The 21011-nt window shown below is 41.8% G+C and overlaps 1 protein-coding gene across 5 annotated transcripts in view; it reads left to right on the forward strand.

Moving 5' to 3' along the window:
- The first annotated feature begins 3304 nt into the window (after positions 1–3304).
- st6gal2a (ST6 beta-galactosamide alpha-2,6-sialyltranferase 2a) overlaps positions 3305–21011 on the forward strand; it is a 46099-nt gene continuing 28392 nt past the window's right edge. For 3 of the 5 annotated variants that reach the window (XM_026144069.1, XM_026144071.1, XM_026144070.1), the window contains exon 1: positions 3313–3564. The gene's annotated coding sequence lies outside the window, so the exon portion shown is untranslated. Of the gene's footprint in view, positions 3565–15598; positions 15664–21011 lie in introns of all 5 variants that reach the window. The other 2 variants (XM_026144072.1, XM_026144073.1) reach the window with 2 other exon arrangements.

Below are 21011 nucleotides of genomic sequence, written 5' to 3' on the forward strand. Positions count from 1 at the left end.
AACATACAGGAAGAAATGTAATGATTTTGTCTTTGGTTCCTCCCCGGATACACCTAGCACTGAGTGAAATGGGAGAATCACTGTTTGAATTCAATTCAGTTCAATTCAGTTTCATCTATAAAGCGCAACAGTCAACTCAAGGTGGTTTATATCGTATCGTAGACCCTATGATAATTAGTGTTGGTCATGTTACTTGAAAAAAGTAATCAGTAACTAATTACTGATTACTTCCCCCCAAAAGTAATCCCATTACTTTACTGATGGCTTATTTTCAAAAGTAATTTGTTACTTACTTTTTTAAAAAAGGATTTACAACCTGAATAGGTTTTCAGCCCAATTCTATTTTTTCTGCCTAATCCATCATACAAAATGTAATCAAATGGAAAAGTCTCTTTTTGAAACTAGTTTTATTAGTTTTAATTTTTTAACTTTACGCATGAAATAAACATTAAATTATATGCAACATTCTCTGACTGGAAGAAATTTGTTTAACATTTAAACCTATTTTCTTCATATTCCAGCACATAAAATAAATTAGGTTTTTTGTGTTTACACTCACTCTTTCAAATAAATGCAAGTAAAACACAGCAGAAAATAAATAAAATCAAAGACTCAGCGGTCCTGTTGCTCTATTTTCACCTGTATAGCAGGAGTGGGGCAGGCAGAGGTTTGCCCTGGTGCAGGTGTGTCGTAGCGGTCAGTGGAAGGATTCCCGTGGCAGCGTACTGTCGGTGCTTGCTTAGAAGTTTATGGGTTTTTTCGCTGTAAAAAGAAGTTTTCTTCCCACGCAGTGAAAAGTGGACACTAATGTTTTTATCACTTTTTACGGAATCAAATTCAAAGTAAGGTCAGTACTTCCACTCTTTAAACGCTGCACGGTCATACTCTCTGCCGCACTCCTTATATTATCCATTGTTGATCTGCACACAGCTGTTCCCACGAACGTCGCACTCGCTTACGTCATTGTCATGAGACACTCTCGCAAAAAAATCACCGTTTTAGTAACGCAGTAACGCAGCGTGCTTACGGGAAAGTAACGGTAATCTAATGACCTTTTTTGCAATACTAATCCCTTACTTTACTCGTTACTTGAAAAAAGGTAATCGGATTACAGTAACGCTCATCTCTGATGATAATACATACAGAGAAAATCCCAACAATCATATGACCCCCTATGAGGAAGCACTTTGGTGACAGTGGAAAGAAAAACTCCCTTTCAACAGGAAGAAACCTCCCCCTGAAGCAGCTGTGGTGAGAGGAGGAAGTTGGGACAAAGGACATGCTGTGTAAGAGAGCCAGAGATTAATAACAAGTGTGATTCAGTGCAGAGAGGTCTATTAACACATAGTGGTTGAGAAAGGTGACTGAAGAAGAAATACTCAATGCGTCACGGGTATCCCCCAGCAGCCCTACCTATTGCAGGGTGGATTCAGGGTCACATGATCCATTCCTAACTTAAAAAATCTTAAAAGTAGAGAGAGTGTCTAATCGAATCGAATTTGATGATCATATGGCCATAAACTCAATTATTGCTTTATTAGGTACATCTGTTCAATTTCTCTTTAACACAAATATCTAATTAGTCAATCATATGGCAGCCACATCCTACCCGAAGACAAAATCACACACTTCTTGGCAACATCAATAGGTATACCTGTTCATTTGCTGGTTACTGCAAATCACATGTGATCAGATCAATGCATTTAGGCATGTAGATATGGATTTTCTGAAATACAAGGTTCAAACATCAGAATTGGGGAAGAAAAATGTAATTTAGGTGACTTTGAATGTGGCATGGTTGTTGTGACAGATGGGCTGCTCTATGTATTTCAGAAACTACTGATCTGCTGGGATTTTCCCACACAACCAGCTTTCGGCTTTAACAGAGAATGGTGTGAAAAAGAGAAAATGTCCCGAAATGAGGAGGGCCAGAGATCAGAGGAGAATGGCCAGGTTGCTTCAAGGTGATAGGAAGACAAGTTGGCATGTTACAGCCAAGGTATACAGAAGAGCATCTCTGAGCACAAAGCCTGCTGATCCTTGAAAGAGAAAATCACACCTGGTGCCATTCCCATCAGGTGAAAACAGGAAACTCAGGCTACCATTCACACAGGATCACCAAAATCTTTACAACAATTCAGACTGGTGGGGGTGTATTGATGTGGGAGATATTTTCTTTGCATGTTGGGCCCCATAGTACTGTCTGTAGGATAGTTCCAGCTGAGCATTGTTTAAATGCCACAGCCTACATGAAGAAAAAACATACGCACTTGCCAGCCACATCATTAGGCATACCTCTTCAACTGCAGATTAATGCAAATCACAAGGCATCAAATCACATGGGAACAAATCAGTGCACTTAGGCACACGGATATGGCCAAGAAGGCCTGCTGAAGTTCAAACTGAGCATCAGACTGCAGCTGCAAACTAATGTGTGTGCCACTCCTGTGGGTTAAGAAACCAAGACTACAAGTTGTACTGGCTCACAAACGTTTGATAACAGAAGACTGGATAAATATTGCCTTGTCTCAAAAGTCTAGATTTCTGCTGTGACATTCTGATGATAAGGGTAGAATTTGGCATCATACGACCTCAAAGCATGGGCCCATCCTGCCTTTTATCAGTGGTTTAGGCTGGTGGTGGTGGTGGTAGGGGACAACTACTTCTTTTCTTGCCGCACTTTGGGCGCCATAGCACCAACTGACCCCACAGACACATTATTGCTGTTAACCATGCTCATCCTGTTGTGAGCACAGTCTACACATCTAATGATGTCAAACTGGTTTCTTGAACACGACATTGAGTTCTTTGTATTCATCTGGCTGACACAATCATTGGATCTCAATCCGGGGTTGAGAAAGTTGGGATATGGTGGAATGGGAGATTGGCATCATGGATGTGCAGCCGGTATTTTGTATCAACTCTGTGATGCTATCATGTCAATATGGACCAAAATCTCTGAGTAATGTTTCCAGCACCACAAAGAATTAAGCCTTCTTCAGGCAATGAACTTGCAACATAACAATGAAAAGAACTTCATATTTTCCAGTAACAGTCTGTTGTTGAAATTTTGAATTTCCAAGTCTCAGTATGAAGGGCTAACCTGACTGCATAGGTTTGGAATCACTGTATCAATATTAGCCTTATTGCCTTATTGCCATTTTTGCACACCATGACCCCTCATCCAACTCACAGTCAAAATCAAACTTAATTTTAATATCAGTTTCCTTCCTTTATCCCTTCTTTCCTTCCTTCTGGCCAGCAAGCCTTATCCGTGGCGCACTAACAAAGGGAAGAAAAAAAAACCCAACTCGCTGGCCCCGCCCCCTTTAAAAACGCAAAAAAAAAGAAGGGGGAAAAAAAAGGGCCAGCAACAATGTGATAGACAACACAGCCGCTCTGCTCTCTCAGCGTAGTAGTGGATATCTTCACAGTGACCAGAGAGCAGAGGCGAGCCAAAGCGAGCCGCATGCTCGCTGTGCAACAAGGGGGACGGGAGCAAAATGAACCACCGGAAAGCCGCAGCAGCAGCAGCATCCATTGAGGACCCGTAACAGTATTTGGGTAAGGCTTTGTTTGCTCTCCCTAGGATTTCGATACAGTTCTGCATTTTCTGATTAAGAGCGCTTTGTGCACGAACGCGGAGCGGAACAAGGGGAGGATGTGTTCGCACGATGTTTGCTTAAAGCGCTGCAATACCGAGAATTTGAAATGGAAAAAAAAACCCTAAATAAAAAGAAAAAACATGCGGATGAGAATGTAGCCGACAGCGCTTTGTCTTCGTTACTTCTCCGGAGCAGCATAACCATCACAGGAAGCTCATTTTAACAGCGGCTCATTTTTTCTAACCATTTTTATTGGTTAGATTGTTAAGTAAAAACAGAGGCATTGTTGACACAGGCAGCAGAGTTCACCGTTTCTGACGCGATCCTGTTACCCGGCGCTGTTTAGTGTTTTTCTTTTTTTTCTGCTTCGCCCCACAATGGATTGATTTCATTCACATCTCACTGTGAAGCCAGTGCCCCACTCCGCTCTACAACTTGGGAAGAACATGCGGAGGTTTCTCGCTGCCTTAGCGCTCAGTTATTGATGCACATGCTGGAGCAGCTCCACACAAAACAGCAAACCAAGGCCAACTAAGGAGCTCCAGGTTAAATTAAATTAAAAACAGTTGTATAGTATTACATTAATAGCGCTTTGACGCAAACAGAAATCAGTGCCACTTTAGTTAAGGTGGAAATAACCTGCTTTGTATACCAAAAGTTACATTTGCTGCTTCCCTTCAGACTCAACTCAGTTCACTTCAATTCAGTTTTATTTATGTAGCACCAAAACACAACAACAGTTGCCTCAAGGTTCGTTATTGTAAGGTAAAGAGCTTACAATAAAACAAAAAGAATTCCCATTAATCAGACAACCACCTATGAGGAAGCGCTTGGGGAAAGTGGGGAGGAAGAACTCCCTCGTAACAGGAAGAAACTGCAGAACAGGCTCAGAGAGGGGGGAGACATCTGCCAAGACCTACTGGGGGTGATGGGAGGAAAAGAGGACAGAATACACACTGTTGAAGAGAGCCAGAGATGAATAATGACTAATGATTAAATGCAAGTGGTGTTTAAACACATTGTGACACAGTTGTAGCCGTTTGTTTTTAAAATTAGAAGCTAACCTATTCTACTTTACATTCACTCCCAGACTAACACCAGGTGATTGAAAGCAGTGAAAACAACAACAACAGGACCAACAACACACAGACACACACTGGTGTCAAGAGCAATTAAGCCTTTTATTTTTTGTGCATGCGGAGGGTTTGGAACGTGATGCCTTTTGAAGTAGTGCGAGTTGTCTTGATATCAGCAACAGGAAGTCTTATCACTGAGCTGTCGCCACTTTTAGCTGAATGTCACCGTAACACATTAAACCTGCCAAAGAAACGCACACAGCCTTCAAGAACCGCGGTGGAGTTTGGGAGTCGACTGAAACTCATTACAGTGAGAACACGCGCACAACCGCACTGTTCTCCGTAGTCCACCGGAATCAAAGGCACAGGCCTGTTCTTTTGTATTTTCTTTCTCTGTGCATCATAAACAGCTCAGGGAAGGAAATTCAAAGCTCCTCTCCAGGTTATAGTGACATTGCATCAGAAAAGTGTTATTACGTGTGCGCGTGTGTAGAGCTGCTGAATATTTATGTGCGCTGTGGTTTTCAAGGCTTCACGGAGTTTACAAGGACAAGGACAAAAGTTGAATTTAATGGTCACTGTTTAAACTGTAGAGGTAAAGTTATTTTTGTTAAGTTATTCATTTATATGTGATAAAATAAACCAGAGCAAAAACGCAGGATCGCTTTGTGTTCTACTTCTCAAACCATAGATGTTCTTACCCCCTCTCACAGTGCATTATAAATGTGCAAATGAATGCTTGATACACACAGATTTACACCCGCGCTGTGTGAAAGCGTTGTGACTGTCACACAACTTCTGTATTACTGCTATTACACACAACTAGCTAATCGCATCCACACGTTGGCTGGCACCTCTTTGTGTCTGCAGCTGGATGTTTATTGTCTCCAATGGGGCTCCCTCCCTCTGTGTGTGCAGACAAGGCAAAGGTGTTAAGGAGAGCTCCTTTCTTTGCACACACTAACACTAACACACCACATTTATTCCACCACAGCAAATACATCAAGCCATTTTTACACACAGAGTCTTTATTTCTTTATCAAACTGATAGATATTGACCAGCATGTAGTTCTTTGACACGCTGAGTGCAGCTCAAAGTCGTCATTGGAAAAATGTGTGTAAATATAAATCAGCAAGTCGCTGAAACTGCAGCATAGTAAGCATGTGGGTCAGTATCGTGTGTTCACGATTCTCACGATCTCTTTCCTTTTCAACCTTTCTGGTCATGTGACCCAAAGTTGCATTCTGCCATGAAGGTAGTAAACATGTAAAATGATAAGGGTGTAGAGGTTCTGTAAAACTAGTGAGAATTTACACTGCAAAGAAACACATTAGCTTGAAAGGAAGGTTTGGGAGGTTAATTACACACACACGCACACACACACACACACACGCACACATGTAAAAGAGAGGGAGTGTTGTGTGTGTGTGTGTGTGCATTCATGAATATGACTCTAAAAATACTAGGAGGTGAAAAAAATGCTAACAGATGAAATGCATAATTGAAGTCGGCTATGACCCAGTAACAGTGTTGGAGTCAAAGACTGACTGTTCTTATTAGCATCAGATGAGAGGACGTCTGAGAGGGGAAGTGATTCATACCAGCTTTAGTCTGGATTAGGCTGTAAAGAGATAGATGTGCAGGAGTCGATCTGTTCACGAGCAGGGCCGTGAAGTGGATATTGCACCGCTGCAGCCTCGAAGGTGCTCGGAATAGTTGCATTGATTAAAGTATAAGATGGTACTGCTGATATTGAGGTTTTCAGAATGGTTTTTTTTTTCGCATTAAACCTGCAGTAGCATGTTTTTCATCACCTGAGGGCTGTGCTATGAACAAAGTTCAACAGAGCCAGGCTTTCTTTGCGTTAGCCTGAGTTGGAGGTAATGGGCATCATGACAGTGTTTATCAGTTTTTTCTGTCAAGTTGGGGTTTCTGCCTCAAGCTCTGCACACTCACATAAAAATGGGCATTTTTGTAGGTAATGTGACACTTCCTCCACCAAAAAATGATCCCTGTGAGTGCCACCTAGTCTAGCCAGAGACGTTATCAGATGGTGATAATAAATAGTGATTAAAATTCTCCAAAGAACAGAAAAAGTATCTGAGTAAAATGCAATACAGTTGCAAATAAGACAAAATTAATGCTGCAGAAAATTAATAATCTGGTGATTTAATGCGCCGAGCGGTAAAATAAATATATTAATTCAAGTTATGCTGAGTGTACTTTCTGCGCTCAGGTTTTTTTCTAAGGTAACAGCTGCAGATTAGAAGCCCTGAAACTTTAAACCGGATTTATTGAACATTAAAGGTTTATTGGCAGATTAACTCAAATTAATGTTACTGAGTAAACAGGTGTTTCACATATAAAACATATTTTCCCAGCAGAGATTTTAAAAGATTAGCACTTTAAACGTGCTGTAAATGATAGATTTAAATCAGATTTTAGATTTTAAACCAAAACTTTAAATCTGTCCTCAGGTTATATGCTTAACATATAACCTGTTACCATGGGGATTTAGGGTACTTTAAGCTCAAAGAAGCTCACTAAGCCATTAATCTCGCTGAGCAGCACATGCCCCAAGTGAAAACAAGTAACCCAAACTTTTTAACTTGACATGCCAGCCTTTGTATGTATCTTTAATTTGCACTTGTGTTTCTATCTAGCTGTTAGATTTATCACAGTTTGTCAACAATGAAAGGAAGAAGTTAAGACTGTGCAACTAGTTGCACAGTCTTAAGTGTGTGAATGGGTGGATGACTGGATATGTAAAGCACTTTGGGGTCCTTAGGGACTAGTAAAGCGCTATATAAATACAGACCATTTACCATTACAACATGTAACTGTCAGAAAAGTTGATTTCGAAACTTGTTTGCTTTCACAGAATCTTTTAACGTGGACTCAAAAATTGCAGCACGTAAGAAATGTTAGGCTAATTTGTTTGTTTCATGTCTATGATAGAAAAAAACTATATGTCAGTGGAGTTTTAAAAAACCAAATATCAGTATCCGTCCTAAAAACAAAATCCGGCATTGATCAAGCTCTACTAGTGAATCTCTTGATGCATGCTTAATCATCCAGGTAAGTAAATGCTAAAAATTCTACATCCAGATGAACAGAATCAACCTGGTGAATGTTTCGATGCTTTCATCTGTGTGTGTACTAGATAGGGCTGCCACAAACGATTATTTTGATAGTCGACTAGTCACTGATTATTTTTGCGATTAGTCAACTAATCACATCATCATCCATTGGACATACAGCGTACAGCTTATTGCACCAGCAGCATCTGCTCTTATATAACTATCATTAGCTTACAGCTTTAAGTGTTTAAGTTAAGTGCTAATTAAAAATAAAGACAAGATGATAGTTTATTAAAGTTTAATGAAGTTTGCAGATTGTTTCGGTGAAGTTTAATAAACTCCTTGCTATCTAAAATATAACAGGACACCGGAGTAAATTCTCGAGCATCTCACACTTCTGATAATCAGCTGTCTGCTTGACGTTTATTCAGCTGTGTAAAAACTATAACTTTAATCTCAGCCAAACCGATTTACTCAGGAACAAATAAAATACTAAAAAAAAGCCAAACAATAACATTTTAAGCTAAGTGACGGCAGTGGGTTTGAAAACGATTTGCCGGGAGTCCGGTGTTCTCACGGCTCTAGTTAGCCTAGCCCCCGGCTAGCTATCGAGCTAGTGGGTAACAGACGTCTCCGAAAACGTCGGAGCGCTTTTGAAAATATGCGGTGTCCTGATAAACTGAGCAGATATTTGAGGTTTACACAGCTACATTCTCGCCTGAAAATATGTTAAACGTTTATTTTGTGACCCGGAAAGAATAATAAGAGTAATATAAAAACTAACTAGCTGCCGCCATTGTTGACAACAGAGCTGGGCTGCGCTATGAATTCTGGGACGGAGCTACTTCTTCTTCTTCGGGGTTTAACGGCAGCTGGCATCCTTGTACATGCAGTGCTGCCATCTTCTGTTTCAGTCCGTTATTACACTCTTAAATCCTGCTACTTATTCCTGCGTCTTTTGTGATCTTACAAAGCTTCAAACGACGCGTCGACTATTAAATCAGTTGTCGACGATTTTGATAGTCGACGTAATCGTGACTAGTCGACTAATCGTGGCAGCCCTAGTACTAGACTGTAAAAACAACTTTTGTAAGACTCATGTCACACAACGTGAGACAGGTCTCGGCTTCAGATTGTGTGATTAAAGAACATCATAAAGCTGATGAATATGAGGGCAGAGATAAATCATCTGCTTGCGTCATCTGGTTTGTGCTGCTCTTATCTGTGGAAATTACATAAAAGTACGCAAAACTTGTTTTGAAATATATATTTTTTCTTTTATGTTGCTTTCTGTTGCTTTTGCATGTGATGGTCCACTTATGGAGTCACCTCGAAGGGGAATCGGCATCATTTTTTGTTTTTTGTTTGGTTTTTTTGGATGTTGGTGGGAGCGTGAGTCACACAGTCAGAACCTGGTTATAAATTAGTGAAGGTGTGAATTTTGCCACAGGGCAGCTGTCTTTGATTGGTGCATTTGAGAGACGGCCACAGATTTTTGCCCTTTCCCAAAGGTGTCCAAAATGAAACAGTGTAAAGAGGCCTTTAGTCTCTGATTGTGTCCATCTGCTGTGCGGTGTTCAATAGGTTTTCGAAGGTGACTTTTGAAAGCTTTTTTTTCTTCTTTTTTGTGAGTAAAAGCAACCACAACAGTAATGTCACTGGCCGAAAAGCCCTGCAAAGCTGAGGGGAGCTGCAGAGTCAGGTAATAATTCTCCAAGCTTTGCTTTGAGTCGATACCCGAGCTCCTTTGTAATTGTTCCTAACATGCTTGCAATTTTACTGTTGGCGATGGCTAGAGGTAGGGTTTCAATTTTATCCGCACCAGACTGTAAATGTTGAGATACAGTGCAAAGGAGTGGAGGGACTTGACGGGCAGGCCACTCCGGGAAGGTGGAGGTGTAATTTCAGATGCCCACTAACCGACCAGACCAGCAGTTATCTGAGCTCAGGCTTCAAAAGCAAGAGAGCTGGAGTCATCAAGCCCAGCTGTGTCCCTCACTCCTGGCTGTAGTGCGTGAGGACTCGGAGGATGACCCCTCTGAACACAGCGGCATCTTTGGTAATTAGCTGTCTTCACAGGATTGTAAAATTCCTGAGGAGGCGTTATTCAAACTTAGCTCGTGTGCATCTCAATGTGCGATGCTGTAGTCCTTATGGTGTGTCTTCTTAAAAAGGGACACAGGATATTCAAGCAGCTTATTATGGCGTCACATTCTTATTTTTACTCTTAAGTCTCTAATCTCAGTTCGTGAGGGGAGGCAAGTGTCCGGAGTTCAGACAGATTATAAAAAGGTTAGCTTTCTGTAAATGGTTCTTGAGCTGTAGTTTAGTGGGGTTGGTCTCTGCACAGTTAAGTAAATAATATTTATTTAGAACTTTTTAAGCAAAGAATCTATTACAAAGTACTTTACAGGGAATTTAAAAATATATCGCACAAAAACAACATAATACGAAAGAACATCATCCAAATATCTGTCTAAAAAAAGTAGTTTGATCGTGGAGGCGCGGTGACGTGGAGAATGCTTACGGCCTTGCTCAGCATTCCTCTTCTCCGATTCTAAAATGCAGTGTTTCACGCTACCTGTCAACATTGATTGACAGATTGATTGACAGGCAGAAAGTCAACCAACAATACCACCTTTCAGTCCCAAAACACAGTTGCACACTGCGTGCACTGTGCGTAAGCATTCTCCGTGACACAGCGCGTCCACACGTCGCCCTTAAAACTGTCGCTCTCTTTGGTTGGAACTTCATCTCCCAACCACCCTATAGTTTGAACTTTACACCCAGTGAGATAATCCATCCACAATACGAGGTTAGTCATTAATATACTGATGCATGGGCTGGGCTGTAGTTACATCGTAAGGTTTTAAAAACTGATCCTTAAAATGATTAGCGGTAATAAAAACCGAAAGAGGCCGACAGTGATCAATGACTGTTTTTAGGGGCTTTTTGAGATTAAATAGAACAAGATACAAGGTTCAAGGTTCTTAGAGGAAGAACATATATATATATATATATATATATATATATTAGGGGTGCAACGATACACAAAATTCACGGTTCGGTTCGGTTCGATACTTTGGTGTCACAGTTCGATATTTTTTCGATACAAAAAAATGTTCATGCCTTTTTAATTTGTCATTTATTAAAATTATAAATATATATTTTAACTCAAAAGTACAGTTTTTAAATTTAACCCTAACCCTTGTGCGTGTTTTTTATTTTGACAGCGAATGCGCACCTGCGGACCACTTATGTGCAGCCCTGGTTATTTAGCTCGTCATATTGCAGCCACAGAAATTCTTTTGTCCATGAAACCATAAAGCTGCACTTTCTTTTTGCCTTAGTCTGATTTGTCATAACTTCTCCGTTTTGTGGTAAGCTTTTCTTTGGCTGTCACTTCTTCACCCTGACCTGTCTTATTTGGCTCAGCAGAACTAAAATATATATCTGTCTGTGAAGGTTCTCAGTCATCCAGGTCATCGTAGTCAAATATAAATCCTGCTGCTTTTACACACGCACTCACATAAGCTCAGCGATTCTCTACGCGATCAGCCTCTCACATGTTTAAGCTTGTGGCGGGAGATTTCACTTGTCATGTTTGCATAGTAAGCTAACGATTAATAAGACGATGTCAGAGGAATTGGTGCACAAATTATCATCACTCACAGATCAGTGCTGTCGCTCTCTATACACAGTTCGCACGATTGCAAAGTGAAAGCAAAAAAACAAGCGCAAATTCAAACGCGATTTCAATATGTCACATATTGACAGTGGCTCACCGATGCCAATGACATAATTACCCAGCTACATTTCTGAAAGAATGTAAAAGCATTGACATATATTTTTCCTTCCTACAATAGCCCTACGGGCAGGGAAGAGATAGATTTTGGTAGCCCGACTGAAAAAATCGCTAGCTCCGGGACGTCGGGCTAGCGATATTGCGAGCCCTGTATCTGATTGAGGAATCACTCATCTTTGTAAAAGAGAGTTTATTACAGAGAAATGTCTCTTTCCAAAATAAAAGCTATACTATCCGCTTCTTCTGGGCTATATTCTCAGCAGCATAAGGAGAATCATGTGCTAACAGCTGTCTAAATGACTCGGCTAAAGTTAGTAGCATGCTTGTTGTTTTTGTCTTTGCACTAGGATGATGTCGGCGTAAATGTGCAGTCATATTCGTTGTGTTCCCACTAGTGCTTTCAGGTTAATCTCGTTGAAATGACCTTAACGCCACAACACGGCAAATCTCCGTTAACGAGCTACCGCCGATCATGGGGCTAGACGGCCAACACGTTAACGAGCTAACTGCGCTAACACACTAGTTCCCACCCATGTAATTGAGCATTGCATGGCACATCCAACATACTGTTTTACTTTAGTCCATGACTCGCTTACCTTCAGGGTCATACGTCACATGAAAACCAAAATAATTCCAAACGCCAGATCTGAATGAGGGTGGGGGAGGTGCCCTGCTCTCTTCCTTCTGACTATGCTGTCTGTGTTGAGCGCTCAGTGGATCTGCGCTCGACAGTGCAGCCTAGGCGGAGTAGTCGAACGCAGATTCACTGAGCGCTCAACACAGACAGCATCGTCAGAAGGAAAGTTGATAAAATAAATTACAAATGTTGTATTGTTCATACATATGCGTACCGAACCGAAAGCACTGTATCGAACGGTTCAATATCGATACAAATATCGTTGCACCCCTAATATATATATACATTGTGCATGTGCAGTAGTAGCAGCAAGCAGCTGAATTCTGTACATTAATATGAATAGACATCTGACTATTTTACAGGATAGACAATATAAACATATTTAAAATTAAAGGAATTGAAATGTACATTGTGCCTTGGTTTAGTGTCTGGAAGAGTCCTGTCTCAGTCAATTATAGATGATGTGAGTTTAGATGATGTGAGATGTGTGTGTTTAGGGCCCGGATGGCTTGGGGATAGAAGCTCCTCTTGAGTCTCTCTGTCCTTGCCTGGATGATGCAGAACCTTCTACCAGATTGCAGAAGTTGGAACAGTTTGTTGCCTGGATGGGACGGGTCCTTCAGTATCTGCGCTGCTCTAGTCCGGCATCTCCTGGTGTAGGTGTCCTGAAGCGGGGGGAGAGCAATCCTGCAGCAGTGTTCTGCTGTACGGACCACTCTCTGGAGAGCTTTTTAGTCCTTCACACAGCTGTTCCCAAACCACGATGTCATGTTCTGTGTGAGGATGCTCTCCACAGCGCCTGTATAGAAAATCCTGAGGATCTTTGGAGAGACCCTGAACTTCCTCAGTTGTCGTAGGTGATACAGGCGCTGCCTAGCCTTTTTGGTCTGGACCTGAATGTGGGCAGCCCATGTCAGGTCTGAGGAGATGTGGACACCAAGATACTTGAAGGACTGCACCCTCTCCACTGGAGCTCCATTGATGATAATGGGCTTGTAGTCTCTGTGCTGACCCCTTCTGAAGTCCACCACCAGCTCCTTGGTCTTGCTGACGTTCAGCTGGAGGTGATTGTCCTGGCACCATGATGCCAGATTCTTCACTTCATCCATGTAGGCCGTCTCATCGTTGTTGGAGATGGCACCCAACACCACTGTGTCGTCAGCAAACTTCACAATGGTGTTGGAGCCATGGGTGGCCACACAGTCTGAAGTATAGAGGGAGTAGAGCAGTGGCGAGAGGACACATCCCTGAGGTGCTCCTGTGTTGATGGTGATGCTGTTGGAGAAGCACCTGCCCACCCTCACCACCTGAGTTCTGCCAGTGAGGAAGTCCAACACCCATGCACACAGATGGCTGTTAAGTCCCAGATCCCTCAGCTTTGTGAACAGTCTGCAGGGCACTATTGTGTTAAACGCTGAACTGTAATCAACAAACAGAATTCGTACATAGTTACCCTGTTTCTTGTCCACATGGCTGAGAGTGGTGTGTAGGACGTGGGCGATGGCATCCTCTGTGGATCTGTTGGATCTGTAGGCGAACTGCAGCGGATCTGTGGTGTCTGGGATGGAGAAGGAGATGATGTTCTTCAGCAGCCTCTCAAACACCTTCATTACTACCGAGGTCAGTGCAACTGGCCGGTAATCGTTCAGGGATGAGGGTTTGCTGTTCTTGGGCACAGGGATGATGGTGGATCTTTTGAAGCATGTGGGGACCACAGACTTCGCCAGGGACTCGTTGAAGATGTAAGTGAACACACCTGCTAGCTGGTCAGCACAGCAGCGCAGCAGACGGCCGGTGATGCCGTCTGGCCCCGCCGCTTTCCTTGTGTTCACTCTCCTCAGTGCCGCTCGGACGTCATGCTCCGCGATGCTGGTCACCGGTCTCTCGCAAAGCATGTTAAAAACATAAAAGCCTTATTAAACGCAGGGTAGTTTGGGCCCGGAAGCAAGATTTGTCATGTCATCACTTAAAGACTGGATCCCTTTTCTGTGTGTGGACCAGAGAAATATCGATACTGGCAGCAGTTTTCTAAGCCTGTTTGTCTCGTTTCCTACTCACCGTCATCAGTAAGCGTGCGAGGTGACACGGTCTGGTACTACAAACATCGCCATGTACTTTCAGCCTACACAAGAAGGGCAACAGACAGCGAAAGAGGCTTTAAGTGGACTTTCTCTACTTTTTTTCCCCACGTCAAACGGCCGCCCGCTGTGGGCGTCAACACTCCCGGCTGTATTTATGGGCCATAATGTGAGGTGTGGAACTGCATTTCCTTCATAGGACCTTGCCGCTGGCAGACTGTATTCAAGCGAGCGCTATGCACTGTGAAAGCCTGTCATCAAGAAGCACTGCTCTGTGTGATTTATCAGAAGGGGATGTGGTTGGAAGGTCACAATGAGTCAACCCTTTCCAGCCATATAATTTCATCAGATTTGCCATTTTCTTCTGGTGAAGAGAACTTTGTAAACTAAGCACTAGTTTCATTTCTCTTCCCCCCACTTTTTTGGAACCATGAATTGCCAAGTCCTCTAAGTATAGTGTCATTTTAGACTTTTTAAGTCTTCCACCTATTTAGACTCTAAACAGCCAGTGGGGTGGGTGATGAATAATAATTTTCTCTTGACCGATGTCTGCTTTGAATAAGTCACAGGTTTGTTTTTTCCCATTGGCTGTGTCAGTAGCACTAGTCTCAAATAAAACACGTCCTCTCCTCTGGTAATTACAAGGTGCACAAACAGCTCTCCCAGAGTTCTGATAGAAAGGGGCTAATTGGCAGTGCAGTGACCTTGTCCACATATGTGTGTGTCCAGGTGTTGTCTCACTATTATGGTTTTTTCTCTCCTTTCTGCAGAGTGAAGACTCTGTTGTTTCCTCTGTGCTAAAAATCAGTTGTGGGTTTTCTGTAACAGATGGACTGTGACAGGTGTGCTTGTGTCTGTGTGTGTGTTTTGTGTGTGAGAGACTTCCGCTCCCCTGCACCTCTTAGCCATTATTAGGTGTAGCTGCTTCTTCGAAGCAAGATTAATGAGTTTCTGAGCATGCCTTTGCAAAAATAGACATTTTTGCTCAAGTGATGTAATCAGCGCTGTAGTTGAAGGAGGATAGAAGGGGACAGGACAGACCTAATCTCCCTCAGTGGGATCGGTCTTTAATGGAGTTGGTGCTTTTTGCTCTGACCTTGCTGGACCTGATATTACAGCAGCATGAAGCCATCTCTCATGAGTCTGATCCTGTTACCACCAAGTGGGAATCCAGATGAACGACGTCTCTTTCTCGGTATTTCCTATAATTGATGAGCCTGTCTGTAACTTCTTTGTTCTGTGGGTTGTGTCATTGTATCAACACAAAAACGGACGCGTTTTTACACGTAACTCATGATTACGTTTTCTTTTTACAGGAAAGTGGTGGTGCCAGGCATCACAGGAAAACAAAACGAGACACACTGTTGTTCTGGTTAAACCAGTAAGTCTATTAACTAGTCACATGGTGCTAACATTCACCCATAATTTAGATCTTGTCAGTGTTGTTTAGTAGGTGTGTGTTGCATCGTTCACTTTGCTGTTTTGTTTTTATGGAAATTAATTGTAGTGTTTTGGTTCATCCCTAAGCCACAGTTTGGTTTGAAGGCCTAGATGTTACAGACAGATATTTGTTTGCGTTGAGACAGATGTGTACTTCAGGAGGTGAATGGAAATGTTGAACAGTCTGTGAACTAATGATACAAAAGTCTGGTGGGACATTATCGTGAGAGGCCCTTTTATGATCCAGTAGTTTTTGGAACTTGCCTCAACTGACCAATTATTTGAAGATTTGCATGTTTTTAGGAAATTAAGTCTAAAAGTATTTAGAAACTGTCTTTTTTTTTTTTTTTTTAACATGTGTTGACCAGTTTTGGGTCATAGTTTTTGAAAAGTTATTTGAGTTTTTTTAAAATTAATTGTGTGCATTTAAAAAATAAAGACTACTAGGCGGGGGGCTGTCTGTGCTGTTTCACTATCGTTGTTCTTGCATAAACTAGCCCTCTGTATACATAAAGGGCTGAGCAATGCAATTCAAGTAGTGCACCATAACTAATAAGTAAGGATTAATGACTCTGGTGTTTACTTTCTTAATGAATGGCTGACATTAAAGCAGTGATTCTCAATTGGGGTCTCTTGATTTTTGTCAGTCCAAAATCCAAAGCTGTTCACTTTTTAATTACTAGGAAGAAAAAGAAGACCAAAAACCAATCAGCATTTGAGAATCTGAATTTCATTTGCTGTTTTATTATCGGTTATTGTGCTGACTAAAAAATACCAAGAAGAAATGGACACAACTCGGAGTGAAAACAAAGAGGACTTGGACTCTAGTGTCAAAACAATACTCTTGCTGATACTCTTGCAGTTACTCTTGTAGTTACACTTGTAGTTAGCCTTCTGTGTATCTGTTTACATATTTTTTCCACCCTTTTTGTTGTAGAGTCCTTATTTAGCTTCTGAGATTTAAATAATTTCATTGTTTGTGTAGCTGTTGGAAATGTTTTTTTAAAACCGTGCTTAGCTGCAGTCATGTGATTATTAGCGTATGTGACTGGCAGGCAGTTGATTGGCTGGAACTAGCTGTATTGTGCATGTGAAAGGTGTCATTTGTGCGGAGCCGGTTTCTCTAATGCCAGTACAAATTCACATTTCCACAAAAAGACTGACAGTCAAAACAAGATTACAATAACTACAAGCAAGCAACGAGGAATATTCAGTCAGTTCTCTGTATGTGTACAGTACAATATTAAAATGACCGACGTCAGAGCAAAGCCACGCAGATGTGATCACAGCCAGCCAAGCGGTGTCTGCGCTTACATCTGCATGCACAGCACCACAACTGAATGTAGGTCACAGATGAAGGCAGTGGTAGTGGTGGTGGGGGTGGGCATTGGAAGTGGAAGTGAAGGGAAGAGGAAGCCCTTCATTATGTCATTGTGTTGGAGTTTCAGTGACAGGACTAGAATAGGATGTACAGGGAGGTTTTAAGAATTAAAGTAATAATTCTTCTACATGTCCGCAAAAACAAAGATGCAATATGTCAGCAGGCCCGTCTTGTTCCTCTCTGACAGGGTCAGAAAACAACTACCTGCATTAGATAAATGACTTCTGCTCACTTGTTTTGCTCTTTTTTTGGAGGTTTTTTTCCCAGCACAAGAAAACATTTCAGCTTTGACATTATCCTGTCTCCACTTTCTCATTTATGTGGGCTTCAGTCTATTTGCTATTCTTATCAGCTGCTCTTTGAAGTTGGAAGATGTGATGAACTGTAGCAGGCCCTTTGGAGAGCTCAGATACTGCCAGTGTAATTACACAGGATGAAGTGTTCTGTACCACATGGTAATAACTCCATCGCCTCCTGAGGCTAAAAGTACGCTGGACTTTGCAGCAGGGCACTTATGAAGCGAGGAAGGAGAGACTCTCCTCATTTAATCTTTGCATGCGCTTCGTCTTTATGTTCAATTTCTCACTTCAGCTCACGTATTCAAGTGACCTCTGATGTCTTGCTTCTCATTTTCGGTGTCTCATTTGTTCCTTGTCAGATCCAGAACCACCCAAGTTTCCCCAGATTAGATGAGAAAGTGCAGCATGTACAGTACAGTGAAATGTTATGCACTGGACGGGCTAAGTTTGAATGATATCCATTAACTTTGGACGATTGGACAAATGCACCGCCCAACCCTGTTATTTAAAAAAAAGAAAAAGAAAAAAGAAGCCGTTCCAGTGATGGCCCCGGCTCTGGAAGTGTGTCTGTCTCAATGACACTTACAGCTTGAATCATGTCTGCAGACCAAAAACGTTGGACGCATTGATTCTGATTTCCAGAGTCTGTATTTGGTATGTTGCTAACCTGGGTAATTTCCATCTCTGTCTCATATAGAGCAGTTTAATTGGTGAGATCAAAGGCTGTGTAGCTGTTTCATCACTTTTACACTTTATTCTTTTGCCTTTTGGAGTAATTTATTCAATCTCTTCTTCTGGAAAAGTTCTGCTCATGTGAAGGAGAGTGAAGCGTGAAATCTGAAATGCAGATTAGTTGGTGGAATTGCACCAAAACAACATTCTCCTTGACTTTGAACTAGGTGATGTGAATAAGCAATGAATAGGAAAGGGCTCTGTTCCAACAAGCTCTGACTTTAGCCATAAACATATCAGAGCAGATTAACTCAGAGATGTTCAACTCGTAGCTTTTAGTTCCGTGAAGGCTGATCAGAATAAGTTCAGTCTGCTCTGAGTGCGTTCACCCCGAGTTAAGTGTGTGCATGAGTAGAGGGGGAAAAAGCGATCATCAGCAGAGCTTCGGGATGCACCATGGCAACCGGTAAATAAAGAGCAAAGTTTCCATTTGAGTCCAGTTGACCGAGGAATATGAATGTGTGTCACCGTGGACCATGAGGTTGATCTCAAAGAACAGAACAGAGTCAGTTTAGTTAGCTTGAACCACGCTACCGGCATAAAATACACTGTTACATTTTTAAAAAGAGGATATCATTTTTTTGTAGTGTCTTTTTTATCTTTTGCTATGTGCTAACATGGCTAATTTCTTTTACCTAGTTTGAATTTTCAACAGGTAGAATCCACATCCTCTGTCATGTGACTGATTCAGGTGGTTTACATACATACATACATATTGCTGTCAAGCTTAAAGGTTAATATTTATTCCAAAGTGAAGAGATAAGTTGGGTTGAAATATTTCTTTTCTGTCAGAAGCTTATAAAAATGTGTTTTAAATAAATAACAAAGGTGTAGAAAATCCTAAATCTAATCAGTCAAAAGCTACTAGTCCTACAGAATAACACAAACAAAATGGAAAAGTTAATTCATTAGTCAGTTCCAAATAAATAATGTCCACAATAATACAAAATATAATCTCAAATTATATCAGTTCTTCTGTATAGACTTAAAGTGTTAAACAACAAAAACATGTACAGTGGCGCAAAAAAGTATTTAGTCAGCCACCGATTGTGCAAGTTCCCCCACCGAAAATGATGACAGAGGTCAGTAATTTGCACAAGAGGTACACTTCAACTGTGAGAGACAGAATGTGAAAAAAAAATCCATGAATCCACATGGTAGGATTTGTAAAGATCCTTTGTTGGCAATAACAGAGGTCAAACGTTTACTATAGGTCTTTACCAGGTTTGCACACACAGTAGCTGGTATTTTGGCCCATTCCTCCATGCAGATCTTCTCGAGAGCAGTGATGTTTTGAGGCTGTCGCCGAGCAACACGGACTTTCAACTCCCGCCACAGATTTTCTATGGGGTTGAGGTCTGGAGACTGGCTAGGCCACTCCAGGACTTTCAAATGCTTCTTACGGAGCCACTCCTTTGTTGCCCGGGCGGTGTGTTTTGGATGATTGTCATGTTGGAAGACCCAGCCTGGTTTCATCTTCAAAGTTCTCACTGATGGAAGGAGGTTTTGGCTCAAAATCTCACGATACATGGCCCCATTCATTCTGTCCTTAACACGGATCAGTCGTCCTGTCCCCTTGGCAGAAAAACAGCCCCATAGCATGATGTTTCCACCCCCATGCTTCACAGTAGGTTTGGTGTTCTTGGGATGCAACTCAGTATTCTTCTTCCTCCAAACACGACGAGTTGAGTTTATACCAAAAAGTTCTACTTTGGTTTCATCTGACCACATGACATTCTCCCAATCCTCTGCTGTATCATCCATGTGCTCTCTGGCAAACTTCAGACGGGCCTGGACATGCACTGGCTTCAGCAGCGGAACACGTCTGGCACTGCGGGATTTGATTCCCTGCCGTTGTAGTGTGTTACTGATGGTGACCTTTGTTACTTTGGTCCCAGCTCTCTGCAGGTCATTCACCAGGTCCCCCCGTGTGGTTCTGGGATCTTTGCTCACCGTTCTCATGATCATTTTGACCCCACGGGATGAGATCTTGCGTGGAGCCCCAGATCGAGGGAGATTATCAGTGGTCTTGTATGTCTTCCATTTTCTGATGATTGCTCCCACAGTTGATTTTTTCACACCAAGCTGCTTGCCTATTGTAGATTCACTCTTCCCAGTCTGGTGCAGGTCTACAATACTTTTCCTGGTGTCCTTCGAAAGCTCTTTGGTCTTGGCCATGGCGGAGTTTGGAGTCTGACTGTTTGAGGCTGTGGACAGGTGTCTTTTATACAGATGATGAGTTCAAACAGGTGCCATTCATACAGGTAACGAGTGGGGGACAGAAAAGCTTCTCACAGAAGACATTACAGGTCTGTGAGAGCCAGAGATTTTCCTTGTTTGAGGTGACCAAATACTTATTTTCCACCCTGATTTACGAATAAATTCTTTACAAATCCTACCATGTGAATTCATGGATTTTTTTTTCACATTCTGTCTCTCACAGTTGAAGTGTACCTCTGGTGCAAATTACTGACCTCTGTCATCATTTTAAGTGGGGGAACTTGCACAATCGGTGGCTGACTAAATACTTTTTTGCGCCACTGTATATGGAATTCAAGAAAAGAGGAAGATGAACAAAAAAGGAGAACATAAACAAAACCACTCAGTTCTTATTGTCTGCTTAAAAAAAAAAACAAGAATCAGCCACTTAAAATCTGACATTTTGATGCAAAGTTCATTCAGTTTTTGTAAAATCCCTTGAATGAAAGCGGAAAGTCTGCACTTCAATCAAACTTAGATTGCTTGATTTGCGATCCACTATGGTGGTGTGCAAAAGGCAAAACTACAAGAATTGTGTCTTCGCCCCAAACATCGCAGCATCACCTGTATATAACAAACCCTTCTTTTCATCAGTGTTCATTGGGAGGTCTTGTTCTG

This window comes from Astatotilapia calliptera, chromosome 16 (assembly GCF_900246225.1).
Source record: "Astatotilapia calliptera chromosome 16, fAstCal1.2, whole genome shotgun sequence".
NCBI lineage: Eukaryota > Metazoa > Chordata > Actinopteri > Cichliformes > Cichlidae > Astatotilapia > Astatotilapia calliptera.